This window comes from Lotus japonicus, chromosome 4, assembly GCF_012489685.1.
Source record: "Lotus japonicus ecotype B-129 chromosome 4, LjGifu_v1.2".
Lineage (NCBI taxonomy): Eukaryota > Viridiplantae > Streptophyta > Magnoliopsida > Fabales > Fabaceae > Lotus > Lotus japonicus.
In genome coordinates this window covers 55851116-55878851 of record NC_080044.1, presented here as the reverse complement: position 1 = coordinate 55878851, position 27736 = coordinate 55851116, and the positions used below count along the sequence as shown (strand labels likewise).

The 27736-nt window shown below is 39.0% G+C and overlaps 1 pseudogene; it reads left to right on the top strand.

Annotated features, from left to right (window-relative positions):
* LOC130710214 (calpain-type cysteine protease DEK1-like) lies at positions 1–27708 on the top strand (annotated as a pseudogene).
* The last annotated feature ends 28 nt before the right edge of the window (positions 27709–27736 follow it).

Sequence of the window (27736 nt, the reverse complement as noted above, 5' to 3'; positions counted from 1 at the left end):
TCTGCAACAATCTCAGAGAGACTAACTTTCAGTAACAGATTCATACCCAATTCCACACAACATACAAACAAACAAACAATTTCACTCTCTGCTTTTTCCTAACCCTAGCTACCTCACCTCACCTCTTAGCTTAGCTCCACTCTCAAACCCTAACTAGCTAGCTTCACCCATTTCAGCTCAATTCATCATCATGCTATCATGCTGCTTCCACCGCCATTTCACTCCGCAACAATGAAGTAGCTGCATCCTGCATCGCCCTCTTCACATGCATCATCATCACTGTAGGTGCATGCGCTTCTTCGTTTGAGAGGACAACAACTACATGGAAGAAGAAGGGGGTGACCGTGGGGTTCTCCTGGCTTCCGCGATTTGCGGTACCCTCTTCTCGCTTTTGTCTGCGGCTTCTTTCTCCATTCTCTGGACTGTTAATTGGAGGCCCTGGCGAATTTATAGGTAAAACTAAAACCCCTTTCATGATTTTCTCTATTTCTGTTTATAATTCAGTTATGTTGTGTAGTTTTCAGGTTTAATTATCATGATACACTGCAAATGCTGTTGAATTGTTGGTGATTAAATTCATACTTGTTTTGAAATTAAATGAAATTTACTGGCATTGCCTGCTTTAGGGTACTCCTGTTGTTAGTGACAGTATAATTTGGGAAACAAGCTAAATTGTCAGGGGGGGCACTTTCTGGGTTTTTTGGATATTCTATGGATTATAGAAATTTGGCTCCTGTATTGAATTCTGAGTAGTTTGATTTTTGACAACTTGAAGGAGATTCTATACACGGGTATTTACGGTCGTATCACGATCTTGATCTTTACAATTTTGAGTGTTTTTCCTTTTTGCTTCTGTTTTAATTATTTTTTGAGATTCCACGTGGAGATCGTTCGCTGATGTGAGCATAGTAGTCAATAGCGGCAAATAGCGGCGCTATAGCGGCGTAGCGGAGCGGAGCGGCTCCCTGCCGCTATTGAGATGAAATAGCGGCCAACTTCACAATAGCGGTCGTAGCGGCGCGAATAGCGGCCAAAATAGCGGCAGATCGCGGCCAATAGCGGGAAATAGCGGCGCTATATGAATGAAGGAGAAAATGACTCAAGCCCATTCGTTTTAAATCGTTGGGGAACCTTTTTATGGGCATGTTAGGACTTCTCAGGGCCATTATAGGTCAAAATTGAAAGAATTAAGCTTCATTCTTCATTCAGATTTGCAAATTCGACTTCTTTACCTTGCTTTTGAGAAGTTATTAGTTGTGTGTTATTGTTCAAGACTTATGATTTTTATTTCTATTATGAATGTTATGAATTTTAGGCAATATTTGACATTGTTTGCTATTTATATGTATATAGTATTAAACTATTAATGATATAAAATTACATAAAAAAATTCAGAATAGCGGCCATCCCGCTATGCGCTATCACGCTATCCCACTTTTGGGGCCAGCTGCTACGCGCCGCTATCCGGGATTGACTACTATGGATGTGAGGGATGCGGAATGTAAGATGAGCAGCATACTGACCTGAAACATTCAAAATTATATTTATGGTTATTGTAGAAGACAACGTTATCTGTTGATGTCTTATACTAAAGCATCAAAATTATTAGAATATGGTTTACAATTTTACCATAGTAAAATAAAATGTATTAGGCTTATAATTTTATGATGGGTGTTTGGATATTAAGTAACAATTGACGAAAACCCGAAAGTGTTCATGGGATGTCAACATTAGGGTTTTTTTGGGTTTCTACATCTGAAACATAAATAAAAGGTCTGTTGTAGTAAAACCCCCGGCTTCTTTGCACTTTCCACACCTTCTCTGTCTGAGACTCTGAGCTGATCTATCGTTGAGTGACCAAGCTAACCCATCGAGCAACCATCTCTCTTTTCTCAGTTTTCAAAGTCCAGCAGCTTTAGGTTGCTGTCTTCTATTTCTTTATTTTGCTGGTTCTTGTGATCTATTTTGTCTATCTGATCAGACATGGCGATTATTCTCTCTTAGTTCCCTTTCCCTCTTTTTCTTTGTGTTGTTGGTTCTATTTTGTATGTTTTGTTTAAGACCCCTATGAATTGTTATTGGTAATTATGAATGGAATGAATTTTGTTTTTGGAGTATTTTTTAGCATTTATGTCTATATATATATACATATAGTATACATAAGTTGTATAAAAAAAATCAGCATAGCGACCATCCTGCAATTTGCTATACCACTATAGCATTTTTGAGGTTAGCTGTGACATGCCTCTATTCTGGATCGACAACACTAGTCCAAAGCATAGTTATTACTTATTAGTATTCGTACGATTCGAATTGCGAATCGATACATTCAAGGGGTGTAGAGATTCAAATTGCAGTGTATCAATTTGTGCCATGAATGGGCTGAATCATTATGTATCGCCAGAATCGCGAACAATGAATCGGACGATTCATACACATAAGCAGGTCTTCGGGAAAACGGGTCGGGTTACATAACTTGTTTTCATTTTTGCGGGTTTTGTGCTTCTTTTTATGTTTTTTAAATATAAAGGGACAAAGGGGGTCGCTTCCCTCGAAGGACCGACAGAATTCGCTCAAAGGACTCCAAGCTCCACCGCTTCATCTTTTTTGCTGTAGCATGAACGTGCTCTGCTCTCCCTTTCTTTGTCAGCCTGTTTATTCTTAGTGAGTTGATTCAGGTCGGTCCCACTTTGGCCCGAAATCCCACTTTCTTATGCTTTGCGGATGGTTTGTCAGCTTGTTAATTTGAACGCGCTCTTTTTTTTTTATATTTTTATTATTACGGTTGCTACTGCAGGTTTATTATATTATTACTGGTTGCTGCTGCTGTTTTATTTTTATTGAGATAATGACTCAGTAAAGATTATGATTATGTTCTACGATCAAAGCATAGGAAGTAGGAAAGTAATTTGCACTTTGTCATGTTTAACCTATAATGTTTTGGGAAGAAACTGTTGTTTTGTGCTGATCTAATAATGCAATTAAATTACGCTGAATTTTTGACCCTATGCTGGGCTTCTTTACAGATGTAATTTTATTTGTTGGTTTCTGTTTCCAGTTGGATCTTTGCTCGGAAATGGCCAAATTTCTTGCATGGTCCTCAACTCCATTTGCTCTGTGGTTTCCTGAATCTTTCTGCATGGTTTGTTGTTGTTTCTCCAATTATGGTGCTTATCATTTGGGGCTCCTGGTTGATTGTAATATTGAATCGAGACCTGATCGGTTTGGCTGTAATAATGGCCGGCACTGCTCTTCTATTGGCATTTTATTCAATTATGTTGTGGTGGAGAACACAATGGCAAAGCTCTAGTATGTATTTGCTGACCAGTTTGTTATGTCTTATATGTTGGCTCTTGCTATAATCCTTCTAGCTAATATTCACATTTTTCGTTCACAGGGGCTGTTGCAATCCTGCTTCTTCTGGCGGTTGCTCTACTTTGTGCATATGAACTTTGTGCAGTATATGTTACAACTGGATCACGAGCATCTGATCGTTATTCTCCTTCTGGTTTCTTTTTTGGAGTTTCTGCAATTGCTCTGGCGATCAACATGCTATTTATTTGCCGGATGATATTTAATGGTATGTTTTTGAGTCACTATTTGTATGCAAATTGTTAGTAGCCAGAGGTTAAAATATATTATTGGTCATTATGTATGATTCTCATTTTCAATTTGGTTCTTATACCAAACTTTTCAATTATCCAGTTATGTACAGTTACTTTGAATACTTTCAATTATCCGGTTATGTACCCTGAGATTGACATGTTGTTGCTGTAAATTACAGAGACTAAGTTATTATGATTATCACACATAGGGACCAAAATACTATCTTTTTGGTCCCTATAAATGATACTTATTTTATGTTTAGTCCTTACAATTCATTGTGTGATAGCTCCAATATAGAGTATTATAATAGCAGTTGACCAAATTAAAAATGGTTATATGTATAGCGACTAGATTGGAAACTTTTTTTAGAGACCTAATTGAAAAGTGTCATGTATAGGAACTAAAAGTAAATTTTAACCATTGTTAAATTATGTCTTGATTATAGAAACATTGCATCCTGATGTACGTTGATGATGTAGATGGTTTCCAGTTGTACTTACTCTTATATAGGCTTGAATGCTTGATTCTGTTTTTATATAATGTGAAAATTCTTATTACCATTATTCATTGCAGGGAATGGTTTGGATGTGGATGAATATGTGCGAAGAGCGTACAATTTGCTTATTCCGATTGCATTGAAGTGGGTCCTGTGGCTTGTTTGCCTGAACCACCAGAGCCGAACGAGTTATATCCTCGGCAATCTAGAAGGTTTGTTTTTATTCTAGTTCTTGCTCTCAATTTTGATTTTTGACTATCTAAGTGGAGACTAAACAACTCTGGTATTTAAATAGCTTTCATTATTTGGTGTTGGTCATCTAATTACCTTGGTTTGGTTCATTTGTTCCCTATCTTCTGACAATGACTGAATGGTTACGCTTTAGTTTGGCTTTTCAAATCTCAAATATTTATGTGGATATAGTGATTACTTGATTTACTTCAGTGAACTTTCTTTCAAGTTCTTATTGATTTTTATCTTCTTGGCAGGGCTTCCCATCTTGTACTTCTTTATCTTGGCTCGGTATTTGTTCTGGTGGTATACTCCATCTTGTATGGTCTAACTGCAAAGGAGAAAAATTGGCTTGGAGCAATCACATCAGTTGCTGTTGTTGTTCTTGGTTATTTAATTAACCCTTACTGTTATCAGTTATATTGATCTCTAAAGGTTGCCTGCAAATAAAACTCTGATTCACTTTATAGCTCTGTTTAATTGATTTGCTCTTTTTCGGTGCATTTTTTGTCCTGTAGACTGGAATATGGGAGCATGCCTTTATGGTTTTCAACTTCTTAACAAACGTGTTACAGTACTATTTATTGCTGGAACATCACGGGTGTTTCTTATCTGTTTTGGAGTTCAATACTGGTTAGTTCCTTCATCTGAAATGTGTAGTCTTTTAACCCAACTACATTACTAATGGTTTGTTAACTCATCTCTACTTTCCTCGTATAGGTACCTGGGGCACTGTATTAGTTATGCTGTATAGCCTCTGTACTTTTAGGAGCTGCTGTTTCTCGCCATTTATCAGTCACAAATCCATTAGCTGCAAGGAGAGATGCCTTACAAAGTACTGTAGTTCGCCTGAGAGAAGGATTTCGTAAGAAGGAGCAAAACAGTTCATCTAGCTTCTCTGAAGGCTGTGGCTCAAGTATGAAACGAAGTAGTAGTGTTGAAGCCAGTAATCTTGGAAATGGTACTGAAACTGCCAGGGGTATGACTGCAGCTGATGGGAGCAATTGGAACAATGTCCTGTCTCAAACTGCTAACTTGCCTGATGGAATAAATAGTGATAAAAGCATAGATAGTGGGAGATCAAGTTTGGCATAACATAGCAGCTCCTGTCGCTCAGCTGTTCATGAGCCAGAAGTGGCAGCATCATCTAATGATAGAAATTTGGATCACAATAATTCCTTGGTGGTTTGTTCCAGTAGTGGCATTGATAGTCAAGGGAATGACTCTAGTGCATCAAACTCCGCAAATCAACAAACATTGGATTTTAATTTGGCTCTTGCATTCCAAGAAAGGTTGAAAGACCCTAAGATTGCAACTATGCTGAAAAGAAGAACAAGACATGGTGATATAGAACTGAGTAGTTTATTACAAGATAAAGGCTTGGATCCAAATTTTGCAATGGTGTTAAAAGAGAAAAGTTTGGAATTAGATCCAACTATCCGGGCATTATTGCAGAGGAGTAGTCTGGATGCAGATAGAGATCATCAACAAAATACTGATAATACAAGTGTTGATAATGCCATACCTCATCAAATTTCATTATCTGAAGAACTGAGGCTACATGGACTTGAAAAGTGGCTTCAGTTGTGTAGACTTCTATTGCACCACATAACGGGTACTCCAGAACGAGCATGGGTTCTGTTTAGTTTCATTTTCGTACTTGAAACTGTCACTGTTGCTATATTTCGACCAAAAACAATCAAAATTATCAATGCAACGCACCAGCAGGTTAGTGCTTAGTCTCACCCTATATTATTTCTTGTTTGTTTTGGGGGAAAGATTTATATACAAGAAAACTTATTTCTGGAAGCCTAATTTATTTATTTTGTTTGTTTGGTTTTGGGGTGGAAATCGTTCAAACTTGAAACTGTCACTGTTGCTATATTTCGACCAAAAACAATCAAAATTATCAATGCAACGCACCAGCAGGTTAGTGCTTAGTCTCACCCTATATTATTTCTTGTTTGTTTTGGGGGAAAGATTTATATACAAGAAAACTTATTTCTGGAAGCCTAATTTATTTATTTTGTTTGTTTGGTTTTAGGGTGGAAATCGTTCAAACTTGAAACTGTCACTGTTGCTATATTTCGACCAAAAACAATCAAAATTATCAATGCAACGCACCAGCAGGTTAGTGCTTAGTCTCACCCTATATTATTTCTTGTTTGTTTTGGGGGAAAGATTTATATACAAGAAAACTTATTTCTGGAAGCCTAATTTATTTATTTTGTTTGTTTGGTTTTGGGGTGGAAATCGTTCAAACCTAATTGTCAATGTCACATGCGCTCATCTTGATGTTTTATAAACCTTTATTGCTTGTAGTTTGAGTTTGGCTTGGCAGTACTGCTGTTGTCTCCTGTGATACGTTCAATTATGGCTTTTCTTCGATCAATTACAGCAGAAGAAATGACCATGACATCGAGACCAAGAAAGGTACAGGATTGGCTGATTTTGGATCAAATATGCGCAATTCTTCTACTGAGATGCATGGATTTGATTATCCACTTCTTTTTATGTTATTTAAGTAGGGGTTGCTCTGTCTACTGGACTAGTGATTGTAATATAGAATAGAAAGTGCTTTTGTTCCTTTACAATGTTATTGGTCTGAGTTCTGCAGTTTTGTAGTCTTTTGAGGTTTGTTCTCTTGTAGAGCACATGCATTAGCTTTAGACGAGAGTGCTAAGTTGACTGCTGATCTCTATCATTTCCGCTTCCTTTTGTAGTTTCTCATTAAAAGTGCCAATGGTTCTTTGAAAATCTTTTTAATCTGTGAAGAAAATCTATTTGCATGTTCTTTCATGTAGACTTTATATCATAATCCTGTAGAAATTCCGTGCCATATGACTTCACAAACAACCATAACAACAACATCCAAGCCTTTTTCCGCTGGGTTGGCTACATGGATCAGCCTACGCTATAATGTCTTGTAAGAAATTAAGTTTACAGATAGGTTATTTACCTCTAAATCCTTCTTAATAACTTGGCCTATAGTTTTCCTAAGTCTCTCTCTATCCCTAACTGTTGGAGGAGAACCGGCATCAGCCATGACTCTCCTAGGTCAGGCTATGATACCATGTTAGATTTCATACAAGTTAGCGAGAGGGAGAGAGAAATAATGAATTAAAAACTCTGACTTCATTACTCTATGATTATGGTACATAGAGTTTAACTATATAAAGCTAACCGATTAGAATCAGTTAGTAACTAACTAAACTTAACTACCCATGTGCACCCATGTGTTAATACAAGCTGTTGCAACAGCTGAACTAACAGAGTTGAGTTTATCATCCTGTACAACAGGAGTATACTAACAGCTGTTAGAAGTATGATTGTTAGTTTGTTAGTTGCTGCTTAACTATAGTTAAGAGTTTGTTAGAGGATTAACCTTTGTTAATGGCTATTGGCACTGATTGTCGTGGGAATGATTTTAGCTACAGTACAATTACTGTAAAGTTAACTACAATATGGGATTCCATTTTGTCCTTGTGTTTGTTTTCATGTTCCTCATTTATATGTTTAGCCTGGATAGACATTATTTGAAGTTTGATTAATAACTACTTAATACTAATATACGAAAACAACAACCAAGTCTTTCCCCGCTAGATGGGGTTAGCAAGACCACACTACGCTATAGTAGCTAGTCATGTATTAAGTTCAAAGATGACTATCTTCTAATAATATATTATCCCTGATTTTCCTTCATGATTTGCTGTCTTCAGTATGGTTTCATTGCTTGGCTGCTTAGCACATGTGTGGGATTGTTGCTTTCCTTTTTGAGGTATGCCCTGCTATTCCAGAAAGTCATTCATGCCTTTTTATTTTATGACCTTATTTTGACTGAAATTGTTTATGGAAAACATTTTATGATTGCAATTGAGTACATAACTGTATATTCACAGCATATTGAATTTTGTTAAAAGTAATATTTAGTAGGATTGATATCAAATTATGACATTTAGCAATTCTTTTCATTTTATGAAACAATGAAATCTATAGCATTTTAGGAGAATGATGCAGTTGCTTATGAAATTGAACCAGATTTTTGTTTTGAAGTTCTCATCGTTTCATTCCAGTTAATTTAGTTTCTTGTTGGTCAGGCGACTACGTAATAATGCTCATGCATTTGTTTTCATGTTATTAATTGTTCTTTGTATATTGCAGCAAATCATCTGTTCTCCTCGGACTGTCCTTAACTGTGCCACTAATGGTGGCATGCCTTTCTGTTGCTGTTCCTATATGGATTTGTAATGGTTACCAATTTTGGGTTCCCTGTGTAAACTGTACTGGAAGTGCCGGAAATGATCGAATTCCTCGTACAAAGGTTAGTGCTAACTCCTTTCCAACCTACCGTGTCCTTTATGGTGTCTATAAATTATTTTTTGCTGTCTTTAGCTTTACCTCCTGATGGATCAGTTTGTTTTTCATTGTAAGATATGTCATTCTTATATATCTATTTTTTTTCTACTATGACTAGACCTTAAAGGCCATGTATTTACTTCTTGTTTGGCTTATTTTTCTTCATTAAAATTTCTTCTTATCTGTTTTTCTCTCTTAAGTTGATGTTCTTTCCTTGAAAGTCCTTTTCCCTTTCAGGGCGACACGCATGGAGTAATATTTCTCATTTTTGGGAAATGATAAATTTGTGATCACTTGCATTAAATTTATTTAATTTTCTTATAAGCTAGTTTATTGTATGGAAATGGTGCCTGGGTGGCTAGGTCCTTGAAAGTTGAAATGTTAATTAAGAAAATAATAAAAATAGATATAATGGGATCTGATATCATCATCCACATAGACCACAAGGTAAATACACTGATTGAAGGATGAGTGCTTACAGAATGTAATAGGATCTGCTTCACTGCGAATCATATCAACATCAATGAAGCATGTACTTTAGTTTACATGACTGGTAAAATGGAAGGTTGTAATTCAGGGAGTCATTACTTAGGGGGATGATTTTTATGCATTTTGTTACACTTGTTTTTTGGCCAAGTAAGTTCCTCGTAAATGCCTAATTTCATCTTGTTTTCTTTTACAGGGTATAGTTCTCATTTTTTGCATGTCAGTATTTGTTGGAACTGTGCTGGCTTTGGGAGCAATAGTTTCTGCAAAGCCCTTAGATGATTTAAGATATAAGGGTTTGAATGGTGATCAGAAAAGCTTGGTCTCCTCTTACACATCATCTGTTTTTCTTGGCTGGGCAATGGCATCTGACATTGGATTAGTTGTTACTAGTGCACTTCCAATAATTTCTTGGTTTGCAACATATCGGTTCTCCCTTTCATCTGCTATCTTAGTTGGAATATCTGCAGGTATTTTTTCATTTTGTTTATACTACTAACAGATTTAAACACCAATGTATACACTATTTTTTGTTATAATTGCTGATTTCTTTATTTTTATACCTTTTTTTTCTCGCTGCAGTTATCCTTGTAGCATTTTGTGGTGTGTCTTATTTAGAAGTTATCAAATCTAGGGATGACCAAGTTCCAACAAAGGGTGATTTTTTAGCTGCTTTACTTCCTTTAGTCTGCGTTCCAGCAGTGCTCTCACTTTGCTGCGGATTGCTTAGGTGGTTGGTAAAACTTTCTTGTACTCGTCAATTTATCTGTATGGTTAATTGACACCATTGTTGCTTTGCAGTTTGATGGGTTCCTGATCTTTTCTAAAATGTCTATTTGCAGGAAGGATGATGATTGGAAGCTTTCTCGTGGTGTATATATTTTTGTTATAATTGGGCTGATGCTTCTGCTTAGTGCTATTTCAGCTTTGATAGTTGTCGTCAAACCTTGGACTGTAAGTTAAATTCACTTTGTTCTGTTGAATATAATATCACCACCTTCCCTCTTCCAACGTTTTGGCTGAACCTCTTCTTTTCTGCTACTACAGATAGGGGTAGCTTTCCTTTTGGTTCTTCTTCTTATGGTTCTAGCAATTGGCGCCATTCATTACTGGGCCTCAAACAATTTTTATTTGAGCCGGAAACAGATGGTCTTTGTTTGCTTGCTTGCCTTTCTTTTGGCTTTGGCTGCATTTCTAGTTGGGTGGTTTGAAGGTGCTAGCCAAATCTATTATATTGGCATTGATATACATACCTTAAGTAGAAAGTGCCTCATCTACTAATGTTATCTTCTTTATTTTCTACTTTCTAGATAAACCATTCTTTGGAGCATCCGTTGGTTACTTTATATTTCTTTTTCTTCTAGCTGGACGGGCATTGACAGTGAGTTCCTCATTCAAATTTTCAACCTTATATATAATAGTCAGCGTGTTCTGAATCTTGAATACTCTAATGCTTCATCTTTAATTTGCTTAGAGGATTCATTCTTTTATTTTTTCTGCTGTCCAGGTTTTGCTTTCAAACCCTATTGTGGTATATTCTCCCCGTGTTTTGCCAGTGTATGTGTATGATGCTCATGCAGATTGTGGAAAGAATGTCAGGTTTATCTATATGCTCTAAGTTTGATTATTCCTTGTAAAATATGTTGATTGATTCTTTCTTTAATTTACATATATCTGATTTATTACTTTATGATCCTCTGCTTGTATCTGCTATATACAGTGTGTCCTTTCTCATGCTATATGGGATTGCCCTGGCTGCTGAAGGCTGGGGGGGGGGGGGTGGTTGCCAGTTTAAAGATTTATCCACCTTTTGCTGGTGCAGCTGTATCAGCAATAACACTTGTTGTTTCATTTGGTTTTGCTGTCTCCCGTCCTTGCCTAACTCTTAAGGTTTGAGAGTTAGTTGTGACCATCATTGAGATTTATAAGCTACTTCAGAATTCAAATGATTGGATTCATAAATTACTTTGAAATCTATCATAATCTGCTGAATGATTACTTCTTTATAATTGAAGTTCCAACCTTTCTATATATACAGATGATGGAAGATGCTGTTCATTTTCTCAGCAAGGAAACTGTTGTTCAAACAATCGCTAGATCAGCGACGAAGGTCTGTCATTTTTTTAATGAGATTGCAGGACCCTACTATGCCTATATTTTTATTTTATGCTTGTGCTAGTCTTAGAAATTTACAATGCTTTGTTTAAAATAATATTTTACTGCTTTGTAGTTAGTACCTATGTATATTTGTACAGATGAGAACTTTTTTCCACTGGCATAAACATGTGAATTTCGCTATATGTATTTTAAAGTACTGTAGTTCACTCTCCCATCATCCCGAGTTTGGAGAATTTTTAGTCCTTGCATCCGTTTCTTGTGCATGCATCTATACTTTGAGAAAAAGGGTTTTTGTCTTTCTAGTTATATCCTGACAATTAAAATAACTAGCCTCTAAACATATGGAGATGTGTTAATTGCTTGAACTGTACTCTTTGATATTGGACCCCGCACGCCAATGTACTTTAAATAAAAGTTGATGTTGTTTGTTTGCTTTGTAGACCAGAAATGCATTATCTGGAACTTACTCAGCACCACAGAGATCAGCCAGTTCGGCAGCACTTTTGATTGGAGACCCTACTGCTATGCTTGATAGGGCAGGGAATTTTGTGCTTCCCAGAGCTGACGTCATGAAATTGAGAGACCGTTTAAGAAATGAAGAATTGGTTGCAGGTTCATTCTTTAGTAGATTAAGGTATGGAAGGACATTTCGCCATGATCCGACCAGTGATGTAGATCACAGAAGGGTGATGTGTGCTCATGAGCGGATTCTAGCGCTAGAAGAGGCCATTGATACTGAATGGGTGTACATGTGGGACAAGTTTGGTGGTTACTTGCTTCTGTTGCTTGGTTTGACGTCCAAGGCAGAACAAGCACAGGTAAAAGAACAATTGTAGCTGCATTGCATGCAGTGGATGATATCTAGTTTTAACTAATCTAACAATAATAATCCATTTTTCCTCGTAGGATGAAGTTCGTTTGAGACTCTTGATAGCATTGGATTTTCTGACTTAAATGCTAAGAAAATAAAGAAGTGGATGCCAGAAGATCGCAGGCAATTTGAAATCATTCAGGAGAGGTACTATCTCATCCATCTTATATTAGTAAGTGTAGGACTTACAAGCTATTTCTATCTAAATATTTTGTTATGAATTTTCTAGTTACATAAGAGAAAAGGAGATGGAAGAGGAAATCTTTATGCAAAGGCGTGAAGAGGAGGGAAGAGGGAAAGAGAGGAGGAAGGTCCTCCTAGAAAAAGAGGAACGCAAATGGAAAGAGATAGAAGCTTCTCTGCTCTCCTCTATCCCTAATGCTAGCAGCAGAGAGGCTGCAGCCATGGCAGCCGCAGTGCGTGCAGTAGGTGGTGATTCTGTTTTAGATGATTCTTTTGCTCGTGAGAGGGTTTCAAGCATTGCACGTAGGATACGTGCTTCACAGTTAGCTTGCCGTGCCCTTCAGGTTCATTAACTGTCTTTGCTATTACTTCTGAACTCTGATGGTAATTTGCAGTAGGAATAAAATAAGAATAGGCATAGGACATGGACTATACTGGGCATTCCTTTTATTTATCATCTTTCATGTGGTTAATAATGAAATGTTTTCCATTCCTATATTTGGCATTGGATACTTATTCCATTCCCACAATCCCATTGCAGCGTATCCTTGTTTGTTTAATGGGTTACTCACCACAAAAATTATGGCCTGAAACTGCTTAAAAAATTATTATATTGACTCTGCTTGTGGTAAAATATTTTAATTAATTAGGGTAACTCTTATGGAGATATTCAATTTATGTGGTTCTGGTACTAATGACTATTTGGTATCTTTGGCAGACTGGAGTGACTGGTGCAATATGTGTTCTTGATGATGAGCCAACGGCAAGTGGCAGGCATTGCGGTCCAATTGACTCCAGTCTATGTCAAAGTCAAAAGATTAGCTTCTCCATTGCATTGATGATTCAGCCTGAGTCTGGTCCTATTTGCCTTTTGGGCACGGAGTTTCAGAAGAAGGTTTGCTGGGAAATTCTTGTGGCTGGTTCTGAACAAGGTATTGAGGCTGGACAAGTTGGGCTTAGATTGATTACTAAAGGTGATAGACATACAACTGTTGCAAAGGAGTGGAGCATTGGTGCAACAAGTATTGCAGATGGAAGGTTTGGCCTTTCACTTTATTATACGTATCTCATGTTTGGTTTTCTAAAATTGAAGTTTACATCTTTCTGAGTTTTCTAGTTATCATTTACCTGTTGTTGACTTGTTGTAGGTTGATTCTAAATGTGCAACAGAAAGTTTCTTAGTGTAATTTATTATTAATATTATAATTTTATCCAAAAGCACTTTCTAATTACATGGTTTCAGTTACTTGTTACAAGTCTTTTCTCAAGATTAAGTTTTAAGATTTCATCAATAACTTTGAATACGAAATACAAAGATTCTATCTCTCTGTCAGCTTCTTTTAGATGTGCAAGATAACTAGATCCAATTAGAGACTGTTAGCTCCAACTTTTTCTATTTTGGTAAATCTGCATGAGTCTTTTAGGACTCTATTTAATGCGTGAGATTCTTAGGAAACATTTAATTTTCTTATTTGCTTGCTTGGTTATGCTTGTATTAATATATTTTTAAAATGTCATTTCTACAAATAAGTTATTGCTGTACTTGCTAACATGTGTGTGTGAATAAATCATCTTGCAGGTGGCATATTGTAACAATGACAATTGATTCTGATATAGGTTAAGCAACATGTTATTTAGATGGTGGATTTGACGGCTACCAAAATGGATTGCCATTGTGTGTGGGTAGCAGCATTTGGGAACAGGGGACAGAAGTGTGGATTGGAGCTAGACCGCCAACAGATATTGATGCATTTGGTAGGTCAGATAGTGAAGGGGTTGAATCCAAGATGCATATTATGGATGCTTTTCTCTGGGGAAGGTGTTTAACAGATGATGAGGTTTCTGCTCTCTATACCTCAGTGGCTTCAGCGGACATCAGTGCACTTGACTTCCCTGAAGATAATTGGCAGTGGGCTGAATCACCTTCTAGGGTATCCTTCTGCTCAGCCCTTCACTATTTAAATGGAAAGAAAGCATAAATGAAATTCTAAAAACTAATTACATCACGAAATGGAAGAAAGCATAAATGAAATTTTAAAACAAATTATATCACTTAAACTGAGTAAGACGTTCCTAGTGACTATCACTTGTTTTCATCGCACTTCACTTTGCATCATACTATTCGGTCTGCTTTACTATTAAAAATAGTTTAACAAGAAATGTTATTTTGGCTTGCATGTTTACTATGGATGTCTAATCTTATCAATGCTTTTTGTGCGTAGGCTGAAGCAGGACTGGCCTCTTTCTCTTCCACCGATCCTGACCCATAGCCAAACTAGGAGTTTCAGGCTTAGCTCTTCACTCCTAAACCTGGACTTGGACTGGCTCGCTTGAAAGAAATGTACGAATGCAGCTCGAAAGAGCTCATCTCGTGCGAAAGACTCATCCCAGGAAAGTCAAAGAAAAGGTCCGACAGAGCAGCGCCTTCGAAGGGCCAGGGCCTAGAAATGGAACTCTTCGGGATGCTGAGTCGGTCTTTTCCCCTCTACTCCAGTCGATTTGAAGAAGAGCTGGCTTCTGACTGTAAGCTATCAACATATCTGGGAATAACCTTTATCGAGTCGCATCGAGAAAGAGTTAAACTCTCTCCGTCGTTACGCCCCTTTGATTCTCTTGTTTCGGGTGTGGGATTTTTACCATCTAGCCATTGAAAGCAGTCTAGTTAAGCCTTTTTTTCCAAGGAAAGCATTCCAATCACATCTGATGAAACAATAGGAAGATAAAAAATAAAATATCGACGAGAAGCAAGGAAAACAGTCCATTTCGGATTCTGTGTAGCTCTAGAGCAACCTTAACTTGACCCCAAGGATGAGATTCATCAAAGGGATTTAGGACATCCCACTGCCACCCGCATTCTGGGATTGCTGAAAGTCTGGTTCTAACGTAGGATTTTTTCAACAGGCAATTGTTAAATTGTTTGAATGCTGTCCTTCCACCGTCTTTAACTGCCTCGAAAGAAGCCTTAAGTGGGGTATAGTTATGTTATAGGTGCAGGGAGTCAAAGGGGTTGGACAAAGCAAAGCATGAGGGGCGTACTCACACGTCTTTTGTGGCAATCTGCAGGCAGGAGGGCAAAGGGTTACAGGGGAGAGTCAAGTCAAAGCAGCGGTTCTCTTTCTGCTATCTTTCCCGAAGGGCCTACGGGACTCTTTCCCTACGGGATGCAGCTTCTCTTGTTGAGGCGAGTCCGGTTGCTTCGTAAGTGAATAGGGGTGATGAATGGAGCTCCCAGACAGCGAGAAAAGAGTAGAGCGACAATGCAAGGAGGCTCGTATGAGTTAAGCTTCTTCCTTTCTAAGGTAGTAAAGTAAGTAAGTGAAGGAAGCAAGAACTGCGGATCGAAAATAATTAATGCCAGAATAAAAACGCCAAAGAAAAGCGGGAAAGTGGGGCTATATATCATATAGTAAAGCCAGAGTCAAGACTACATGCCTATTTGACTGCCCGATCGTACATTTCAATAGCTTTAAGATAGAAGTCTCGGACCCGCCGGGGAAGATACTGAAGAAAGTTCAGCTCTTTACGCTGCTTTTGAATTAAATTACAGGGGTATTATAATTCTTTCGGACATTAGCGAACATTGAACCGTTGAGCCTGAAAGAGTGAGAGCTTGATGATATTTTTAGGGCCGATAGGCCAAGCCGATTAGACGGACGGAAATAAGCAGCTAGTCGTGCCATCATACTATACCTTACGGTTGAATTGAATAGAGAAGGGCTTCCCTTCTAAGCCGATTTCGAAATGCGTTTACTTCCAAGCCCTTTCTGGCGGCTAGTGCCCCACCTTTCAAGTTGACAGATTCGTATTACTTCGAGATAACTGTCAGAGCCCCCATTCTCGAACTCCTAGAAAATGCCATTCCATCGGGTTACCACGCACACAAAAATCATTCACATTTGTCGTCATTTCAAATATAGCCTTCACGGGTCCCCTCAACATCCTGAACGGCCTGGTTCATTAAGATGTTGAACTGAGACTTCTGTGGACAAGCTGCGCGACAGAGGCCTAATCCTTGAGTTCTTCTAATCCCCGAGGACGCTCTAATCCTTACAAGGCCATAGACTTACTTCTCAAAGAGAATGATTACTCCATTACACAAAAAAGGCATCTGGTTGTAGGCGTAAATCCAAGACAAGGTGACTCTTCGTATTCTCGCGATACCCACAGACAGTTGAGAGACCCACAGAGGTAGGCCCGGTGCTCGCTTAGTGGCTAAGAGGTTCACTATGAAATATAGACAGGATTCTGAGGAGACGTTCAGCCCTCTTGCTAAGATTACCACGCCTGCTGCAAGGCCCATGCCTTGTAGTCGACCGGTGCAAGCAGGACTTTATTTTCGAGTTTTATATTATTATCTGCAAGGTTAGTGCTTTTTGGTGGCGTACAATGCCTTACTAGGTAGAGACAGGCTAGTTGCCTCGCTTCATTCTTAGTCTTTTGGAATGAGATTGAGATGGTCCTAGCAGACAAAAGACCTTTGCGGGCAGAAACAGGAACGTACTTGAGGCGGAAGGAATCGAAAGTCTCTCCCAGAATAAAGAAGGGACTACCGGCTTCCCTAAAGCCAAGTTATAGGCGCTTCCCGCGTTAAGTTTAACTAGCGGCTTACTTTCTTTTAGCCGTCAGGGAAGAAGTGCTGTGATGTTTGAGAACTCTTTCTGGCAAATAGACCTAGACCCGCTAAAGCAATTGTAGCCGAGCAATGGATAGTTCCTTAGGCTGATCTTGCCATTACATTACTCTATGCCTTTATCTAAGAAAAGGAGGTAGACGCGGCCTATAAGATAAGAGGCTCTTCCGGCTTGAGTTTGCCTGAGTCTGAAGGACTCTTGAGGAAGAGTTAGACGCTAGAGGATTTTCCATCGACAGAATTCGGTAGGATACTGTCTCATAACTCTGCTAAAATGAGAGTAATAAGCTCAATGCCCTTACTCACAAGAGTGAATAAATAAAATTTTATATCTCCCAAGAGACTTTACCTCTTTAAATATTTATTCTCCGAAAAGTCATGACGCTCTCCCTTTAAGAGTTCTATCATATGTGAAGCCTTTAACATTATATCCTCCGGAACAAAGTAAGGCATGACTTTCTTTTTTTTATCCCGTACCTAAATTCAAGGCACAGCGCCTACCCTGCAGATGAAAGACTTTATCCTTAGAGGCTTATTGAGTTAAAGAATTCCTACTGTCTTACTCAAAAATAAATTGCGTATAGCAAGAAGAATAATTCTATCAGACTAGTCTCTATCATAAAGCGTGAAAAGCCAGCGCCCAAAGGTGCTATTACGAAAGCCGGTCAACGTCTGGTAGAGTAGGGCTTACTGAAAAAAGGCCTAGTTTGCTAAGAAAGTGGATAGTCTTCCTATCGTAGTTGGACAGCTTATCGAAGGGGGGCTCTTTGGTGTCGACATCGCACATATAGCGTGTGTGCCGTGAGTGAGAGGCCGCTTTCACTTCTCTTATTCGAGTTTAGGTAGCATTGCTTTCACACTTCTCTCTTATTCTAAAGCGACGGAATGAAGTAGCATTTTATTAAGGAGAGGAGTTCCCTCTCTTCTATTTATCGACGATCCTGATTTCATTGCTTTCAAAAGGAAGCAACTATCATCGTTTAAGAAAATGAAGGCATCCAAGAAGGAAGAAGTCAGGTAAACTAGAGTGGAATTGAAAGACTACTTCTTGATGTGATGATTTAATCCAGTCTCATAAGGAAAAGAGATGTTCGGCAAGGAAACTGGCAGTGTTTCCAAGATAGATAGTTGTTGCCACGGATCATAGTGCATTGGCCATGACGCGGGAAGTAGTACGTACATTGGTTCAGAGGTGGGGCCCCAGCTCTCAAAGGTGAAGATCTTTTGTCAAGGGCTCAAGCGCAAAGAATTATCCTCCTTTCTATGTTACGTGGAGAGTTGCCTTTTGTATCTTCTAATAAGAGAGAGATTGAAAGCTTTGACTACTCTTAAGGTATACCACTTGGTTGGGAAAGACTAACTCCTAACTAGGTTCGACTTTACAGGAGAAAGAAGCGTCGATAAGGGAATCCCCTTCCAGGAAGATTTCAGGGAGCATTTACTCAATAAGATTTAGTCGAGCTTCTTTCCTGAAGTTCAGTTACTCGCCGCAACTCTTCGAACCTCTACCTAGAGCATCTTCGAAGAGACTGAGCCAAGTAAAGAGAAATTGTCTGGGCAAAGAAAGCTGGGAAGGCATAGAGTTGCCCCCAAGATGAAAGGGGATTGGTGGCATCGGTGCCCTTCATTCATTGGATATAACCCACGAGCTCTAACCCTAAGTTCTGCCCTCGACCTTTAACGACGGGACAAAAAACAAAGGAGATTTTACCGAAGAGCACTAGAACAATAGACCAAGTTACACGGCTAAGACGGAATTGATTTTCGAGATGCAAAGTGAATGTCTTAGTTGATAGCCTGCCCCGGGAGTTTTGTTTCGCCTGTCACCTTACCTCTTGGTAGGGACGACACTCCCTTGCTTCCAAGATGGGGGAAGTAATCAACTGGTTGGATCACTTTTCTTTAAAAGGCATTCTTTGGGTTCGTATGAATGGGGCTTGCCAAGACATTCCGACTACACCTTCTCCACTACTGTTATGTGGGAAGTGGCATTCTTTCCTTCTCATGGTCGCTCTCTGGGCTAAGATTTAGTGAACCTTTTGGGGGCTTGGTCTTCTCTTATTCAAATGGAAAAAACCGAGTTTTGTGCTATCAAGAATAAGGAATAGCCTTTATTTTTTCTACATCAGTGGCAAGGATTGCCTGGTATGAAAGAAAGGAGGGACCCTTTCTTGTTTCAATGTTTTTTGCTTAAATCTTTCCTCATTTATTTATCCCTCGTGAGCAGTTACCGGACAAGGACGAAAAAACAATTTATTTAATTTAATAAGGCTAAAGCGGGCAAGGTACTCGTCGATCCCAAAACAGGTATTTCGATTGACCTTGTACGAAATAGGAAGTCTTTATCTTCTCGTTCGTGAGCCATTAGTCCCTACTATATGGGGGCTCACTTCACTCAATCAATAGAAGACTTTTTCCCTCCGGGGGTTCGGTTCCCTGCGGGGCAGTTACAGTCCGGCCCTGAAGAGCTAGAACATCCGGGATGGATGACGGGTCTCTCAATCAAGTCAAGTACTTTTAAGTAACATGAGTCACATAAAATGACATAGTTTCAGTGATCACTTAGGCAATTAGTCCTAGCTAGCGCATATGCCCTTTTAAGAAATTTTGAACTATAGGATATAGGATAGTTGACCCGGCCAATGATTGTCAAACTTGTTTTATATGACAGTGATCCAACCGATATAGATTTATATGACAGAGATGATGTAGATTGGGATGGACAGTATTCTAGTGGGAGGAAAAAAAGATCAGAACGTGATGGTGTTGTGTTGGATGTGGATTCCTTTTCCATGAAGTATAGAAAACCTAGAATTGAAACGCAGGAAGAGATTAATCAGTGGATGCTATCAGTAGAATTGGCCGTCAAAGAAGCTCTCTTGGCTAGAGGAGAGACATGTTTTACAGATCAGGAATTTCCTCCAAATGATCACTCTTTGTTTTTGGACCCTGAAAATCCCCCCCGCAAAGTTACAGGTGCTTATCTTTATTATTATTTTTAGTTTAGTTTAATTGTATTTTTCTCACATTGTTTCCTGTATACAGGTTGTTTCTAAGTGGTTGAGACCAGGTGAAATTGCTAGCCTGAACAATCTAGACCGCCATCCCTGCTTATTTTCAGGATCTCCAAATCCTTCTGGTGTTTATCAGGTTTCATGCTATTACATCTCACTAGAAAGAATTTAACAATAAATGCTTGTTCAAATATGTGATAGATTTGGGTTTTGCAATTTCTCTTAATAGTTGCTATGTATACTGAATAGGGTCGGTTAGGTGATTGTTGGTTCTTGAGCGTTGTTGCTGTTCTAACAGAGGTTTTGTAAGGCCCGAGTTTTTAAGTTTATGCTAAGTGAATAAACTTCTTATTCACTATTAGGGTTGATGTAATGTGAAGGGAAACCTGAACGAAAGTTTATTAAATGAAATATATTTATGAAGGAGAAAGTTCAGGAAAAGTTCAAGGATTGCATTATGATCGATAAAAGTTATAGCACGAACGTTTTACGCTTAAACCTAGGTCAGAAACCCTAGTATATAGCTAATTTTCACTTTTAGGCACGACGGAAGTTAATTCCAAAATCTTCAGAGAAATGTTAGGACTTCTCTTTTTCCATATATCACAATCGTTTCGAGGCGAAACTCTAGGATCTACGAACGTCCGATTCCAATCATCGGAAGTTTGCCGAAACCGAAACCCTGGTATTTCAAAACCCTAGAATCACCCGACTATGGGGATTTTATCTATTCAGAGCTTCAAATGAATATTCTACACGCGTACACCCATTTCTCTTGATGATTTCAATCTTTCTTCCGAAGGAAGTTTTCCATTCCGACATTCGATGCAAAAAGCAACTTATCGGGTAAAATAGTTTTATACCGACTATGCTTTAGTTGCCAAAACTACAAGGAGACCTCTTTATAGTTTTGGAATTCTTTTGCCAAAACATATCTATCAATTCACGGAGAATGACGCCGGAAAAATCAGATTCGCGAAACTTTCATTTTCCCGCGAATTTCCATCTTCTATATATAGCAAAGAAAGGAAGAAAAAATCAAATTTTCTACCCATTTCCCCACCCAAACCCGCGGCCACAAAGAGGAAGAAGGAGGAGGAGATTTTCTTCATCGCTTGCTTGATCGTTGATCCGTTAGTTGCTACTTCAAGGCTTCGAGGTATAGTCGCTAATCCTTACCTCCGATCGCTTTTTCCATAGCTTTTCTGTAGAGTTTTCTGAGCGGATAGTTTATGGGTTTTTGCAAAACTATCCTGAATCTTTCATTTCTGATTCTAAACCTCTTCTATATGTGCCCAAGATCACTTCTGCCGGGTTAGATTTTCCGTTATGTCGCCGGAATTCCGCCGGAATCAATTTGAGCCTAAAATACCCATTTATGTAGTTTTTGAGTAAAGTTCCAACCTTTAGGCTGTAAACTATCGCCTTAGCTTAGTGCTAGTAGGATTAGTTGTCATAAACGTCGTTGGTGACGTCCCTGCAAAATTTTATTTTTGGGATTTCAGTTTTGAAAATCCTAAGTTAAAAATCATGACCAAAATACCCCTGCGACAGTTTTTGATCCGATAATTTTTCTGAGTTCAGAATACCCTTAGTTACGGCTTATAATAGCATAGGAACCAAGTTTGATCGAAGAAAAATCGAGCCCCATAATTGCACAAAGTGGCCGAGCCCTATTAGGGGGGGAGGAGGAAATTTTCCTTTTTCCTCTGATAGATTCTGATAGTATTCTGTGATTTTATTGTAAAGGTGCTTTTGAGGATTTCCCCGAGGACCAACACTTTGAGTACGAGGAAGCGCTAGACGATCGCTCTGGAGAACCTTCAGGTGAGGGCTTCTCACTGAATCTCTAGTTAATGCTTAGGGTCGATTTTTCGACATTGTTTACTGTTTATGCACTGGAATTGTGTGTGATTGGAAAATGTTTTCTGAGGCTTCGGCTGAAAATGTAGATGATGAATCTACTGAATGTTTTTGAGATTGACTTACATGCTATGTGCTATGTGGGTAATCTAGGATGTGTGGTGCATGCTTTATATGCTAAGTGCTAAGTGTTTATGATGCGATTTATTGATATATGACATGTTGTTGATTGTGAAGATTTAAATATGCTCTGTACTGGAATCTGAGATTCTGAATGGTGAGAATAGCGGGCAGGTCATGCCGATTTTTATTTTGAGAGTTTTGAGAGAGTCTGATAGGACGAACGAGGTTCGGGCCTTAATTTTGTTTAGTGGATCGAGACATTCTCTGGAAGCGACTTGGGATTGGGAGATCCTGAAAATGTATAAGACTTGCGATAAGACAAAATGGAATCTATTTTATAAAGAAAACTCATAAGACCTTAAATAACCTCTAAATCTTTAAGTAATGATAACAACCTCGAAGGAAGGCATTGGAAGTCAAATCTTAGTTTTGGAAACAAAGGAGGAGTGTCGTCGGATCCAAGTATTGAGTTTGTTGTTGTTGTGCTGTTGGAGCAGCGTTTGATGTTGTGCTGTTGGAGCAGCGGTTGTTGTTGTGCTGTTGGAGCAGCGATGTTGTTGGGCTATCCTGGGGATAAGTCCGGGGAACCGTTAGTTCCCGAGTATGTGATACTCTTGTGCTGTTGGAGCAGCGATGTGTGTTGTGAAATGTGTCTTTTGTCGCAGAATCGACTTTGCCTTAGGGTAAGATTTTTAGAGACTTTAATTTACCTAGAACGCGTGGCGACGTGTCGAGTGAGGACGGAGACGTTGTTTGACTAATCATCCTGCATTCATGCAACATTAATGGGGTATTAACACAGGACGTACTCTGGACCTCGTCGGATTCCAAAATGGTCATAAGACCCGGATTTCCGTGATAGAGCGTCTGTAGACGTCTCTTGTAGCAGACCGAAATGGCAGACCTACGGGTTACGGCTGATCTGACTACCGTTGTTGTTGGAGTAAGAGGCACGCGGGCCGAAATGGCACCACCGTGGCTGGTGAAGGGCTGATCCGTTGGTGTCCATCCGTTCCGGATTGCATGTTGGTTGACTGGGTTAACCTGCATACATATCATGCAACATGCATACTAATTTAGTTGTTGAGTGTGATTGGTAATTGTTAAACCTATTTGGAACATGCTATCTGCTTTTATTGTGTTTATGTTATTATGGAACATGCAACCCTAGGAATGATATCTCTAGTCATAAGCCTAAGTGGCTATCTATTATTTGTACCTATTGGGTTTATTATGTACATAGTTCTTTAGAGTTGACCCTCGCGTCTTCTGTGTGTGTTTTGGCGGACAACGCCTTTTGTCAGATGAACATTGCGGATTGGTTCGCAATGGTCCACCCTTCGGGGGGGATTAGGTACGAGATGATCGACCAGGACGACCCCGGGTCGTGGGTGGTTGACCCCGCGAGCCACCGAGCGACGTATTCGGGGCGTATCATGGAGGACCACGTGGATAGTGGAGGACTCTTGAGGTCAGGAGTGTTGAGGCGATGCTCTATCAGCTTCAACTTGCCACCGGGCGTTCACTGTGGACCAGGTCTTGGAGGAGCACCGCCGCCACCGTCATCTTCAGAGGAGGAGGATCCCTCAGAGGAGATTCCAGTGGGAGTGCCTTCGGCAGGGTCTAGTGCACCCTCCGTTGCGATCATTGATGATCAGGGTTCGGGCCCTAAGCCCGTGAGTCCAGCATCGGAGAGCGTTGCGGGTGCGAGGGGAGGACGGATAGGGTTGATAGACTTGGTCGTTCTGGATTCTGATTCAGACGACGATCATGCTGACACATAGTTGTGGGTGTTGGCATGAGCTCCTCGAGTTAGGATTAGTGTAGGAGTAGAGTTTAGCTCTGACAGTCTTGCTTCATTTGTTACTTAGGGGACAGGGTAGATCCGCCTATAGCTTTTTGTGTGGTTTCCTTACGGGAATCACAGAGAGTTGGTTGGACTTAGGAGGTCTTATTTTCAGGCCATTGGGTCAGCTGATTCTCAGTTTTGAGGGATAGTGTTGCGGGCACTTCACCTTTTCATTTGGTTTGTATATATTGCCTACGGGCGTTGCACTTTTCTTTCCGTCACTGGAGGTTACTCGTGACGAGGTTGTTACTTACAGCGGGGGCTGTTTATATATTGTATATTAGTTTTATTACTTTTCGCATTTGGGTTTTATTTAATTCAGTCTTGTCTTAGTTATTATCAAAAAAAAAATATTCACGTTTTTCCGCATTAAGTTTACTTTTGGTTACTAAAGTGACGCCACCGAAATCGGGGTGTTACAGGTTTCACGTATATCAGAGGTGATCATCACTCCAGAATATAATGAGGAGGGAATATACACCGTTCGCTTTTGTGTTCAGGTAATTAGCATATAAGAAGAGTTCACTTTCTTATTGTTGATCTCTTGTTCATGCTGTATCTGGATAGTGTTTTCAAAATGACTTGCAATTATTATGAATTTATGATGTTTTGAACTTCAAACACTGATGAACTTTTAGCTTTGTTTTGCTTTTTCTCTGTTCTCAGAGAGGCTAGTAACATGATTGTTAAAACTTACAACTAAATAACCATCTGTGCTTGCCCAAAAAATTAATATAAATTGAAGATTTATTTGATTATCTTGGTTTAGCTGCTTAACCTAAACAATGATGTGATTTGAAGCAGTTTATAGCGAAGCTTTTGGTAGAAAAGAACATAAAATTATTCCATTGATGAATAGTTTTCAAGATAGATTCATTATAGCAGGGAAAAATATTCTCGAAGGATACTTGAGAATAAACTATCATCTAAGTCACCTTCATCTAATTGGAAGAACTTTATCAATTTTTTGATAAAGAATGTAGTTGTTGTGTTGTCGCTTTGCTTCTGTACATCACTTGCATCACCTGTAAAGTTCTGGAAGGTAACATCTCGATCCACTTCTAGAAGATGTAAAGGCGCCATTAGCCCTAAAGTTGTTTAATGAATTCCTTTTTTCAGTACATATATATAGGTATAGTGATGTGTAACTCAGTGGTTAACAATGATGTTAGGGGCTTAGGGCTCTTAAATATGAAAGTATATCATTAGAGTTTTCTCTTCTGCATTGTTGGTGACACATGGTTTTGCGTTGCTTTCATTTACTTTACTCATAAAATACTTGTCTTGACAAGTTGACATTTAATATCCTACATATATGATCTGAGGTACCTGACAATGACATTTTCATATCGGCTCCATGTTGTTTCTAGTTGTATGTTTGCCATAGTTTCCTATGATTTTGACATCTTAGTCATTGCACCTTCTGGTTTATATCTAGGGTGACTGGATCCCGGTTGTGGTTGATGATTGGATTCCATGTGAATCACCGGGTAAACCTGCATTTGCTACTAGTAAGAAAGGTTATTAACTTTGGGTTTCCATATTGGAGAAGGCATATGCTAAGTTGCATGGTTCTTATGAAGCACTAGAAGGCGGGCTTGTTCAGGATGCTTTGGTTGATCTAACTGGGGGTTCTGGGGAGGAAATTGACATGAGAAGTGGTGAAGCCCAGATTGACCTTGCAAGTGGTAGATTGTGGTCTCAATTGTTACGCTTCAAGCAAGAAGGTTTTCTGCTAGGTGCAGGAAGTCCTTCAGGTTCAGATGTGCACATATCTTCTAGTGGCATTGTGCAAGGACATGCATACTCAATACTGCAGGTAATGGGATAACTTTTTATACTGATTGTATTCGTCATCCTTGTTAGGCATAATAAGGCCATTCATAATCGTCCACCAAACGGCTTAAGATTTTAGGAGAATTGGTCCTTGACATGGAATATAAATAAAGTCTAAATGATCAAGTGGAGTTTGATCCTTGCTACCCTCATTCTTTTAAATAAAAAAATTGAATATCTGCATTACGTTGAGGTGGGTTTGTACATTATTCAAGCTCAAGCCGAATTGCTCCTATGAGAAGTTGTATTTGATATAGAAATACCTTACTACTTAAACCTGTTGGTTCTTGCCAATCCTAATGATTTTCAGTGATCATTGCTGTCATACAATTTTAGGTAAGAGAGGTAGATGGTCATAAACTTGTTCAGATCCGAAATCCATGGGCCAATGAAGTTGAGTGGAATGGTCCCTGGTCTGACTCATCACCTGAATGGACAGATAGGATAAAGCACAAGCTGAAGCATGTTTCTCAGGTATTGTTAATGCCTTACTGTTGTGGGTTTGTCATATGCTTCGACTCCTTAGCTTTATGTATGAGCAGGCTATTTGCTCTCGGCCAGTGTTATTAACATTTATTTACTGACAAGTTACCCTTCAATCCTTATTTTTTCACTTTTTGTAACAGTCAAAAGATGGTATATTCTGGATGTCCTGGCAAGATTTTCAAATTCATTTTCGATCGATATATATTTGCCGAATCTATCCATCGGAGATGCGTCATTCTGTTCATGGTCAATGGCGTGGCTATAGTGCTGGGGGTTGTCAGGATTATGACACATGGAATCAAAATCCACAGTTCAGACTGACTGCAACTGGTCAAGATGCATCACATCCAATTCATGTATTCATTACATCAATTCAGGTATTAATGGTATTAGATATTCAGTAATGCATTCATTGGGAAAAAAACATTTCCTTCGAATTTCTTTAAAACCTTATTTTATTTTTACAGGGTGTGGGATTTTCAAGAACTAGTGCTGGTTTCAGAAACTACCAATCCAGTCACGACTCACTGATGTTCTACATTGGAATGAGGATACTCAAAACACGTGGCTGGCGTGCTGCGTACAATATATACCTACATGAATCAGTTGGTGGGACAGACTATGTTAACTCTCGAGAAATATCCTGTGAAATGGTTCTGGAACCTGAGCCTAAGGGATACACTATAGTCCCTACTACTATACATCCTGGGGAAGAAGCACCCTTTGTACTTTCTGTTTTCACCAAGGCATCAATAAATCTGGAAGCTTTGTAGTGCATAGGGACACCTTACCTGTTGTATCTTGTCCTCTTGATAAGTTTCTTTGCTCGGGTTCTCGGGTGCGCTTGCACTGCTGAAGCTGCTTAGATCACTGGTAATTTTCTCTCCGAATTTCATATAGTAGTAGTCTGTATTAGCATCTTTGTATCGGCTTATTTTTTATCAGAATCAATTCTGTATTAGCTTCTTCTCATTCTCAGAATTGATTCTGGCTTAAGAATGAATTATAGAAGGATCTCCAATCAATTGATGTTTTCTAACATTCATGTTTATGTTTTCACAGCCTGTGGTTGATGTTTCTTACATGAGGGGACTGCTTCAGAGCATTGAGATTCAATTCCTGATGGGAATGTCATGTCATTTGTTGTAACGAAGAAAGAGGGAGACCTGTGTACAAAAATGCTTGGTCTAACAAATTCCAATATGATGTGCCATGATTGCAGAGGGCCCTCGGGGTGTTTTGTGTACATAGAAAGTGGCACTATAGGAGTATACTTGTAACCATTTAAGCAAAGTGGGAAAGGAAATAGCTGAAAATAAGTAGGAAATTGCTAACAACTGGTTCAATTGGACGTGAAGGGGGATCTAGGAGGTATAGTGACAAGCATTGAGTAATCGATTGTAAATTCCGCTATCATTTTTTGCTATTACTACAAAAAATTGTACAAATGTTAACAATTATTAATCCCTATCATTTATTGACCTTTGGGGAAATTTTGTATAAACATTTTCTAATCTAATTTGAATTCAAAAATTAAGGAATTTTGGCTAGATATTTTCATCTCTGCGTTGATCACTTGACAAACGCC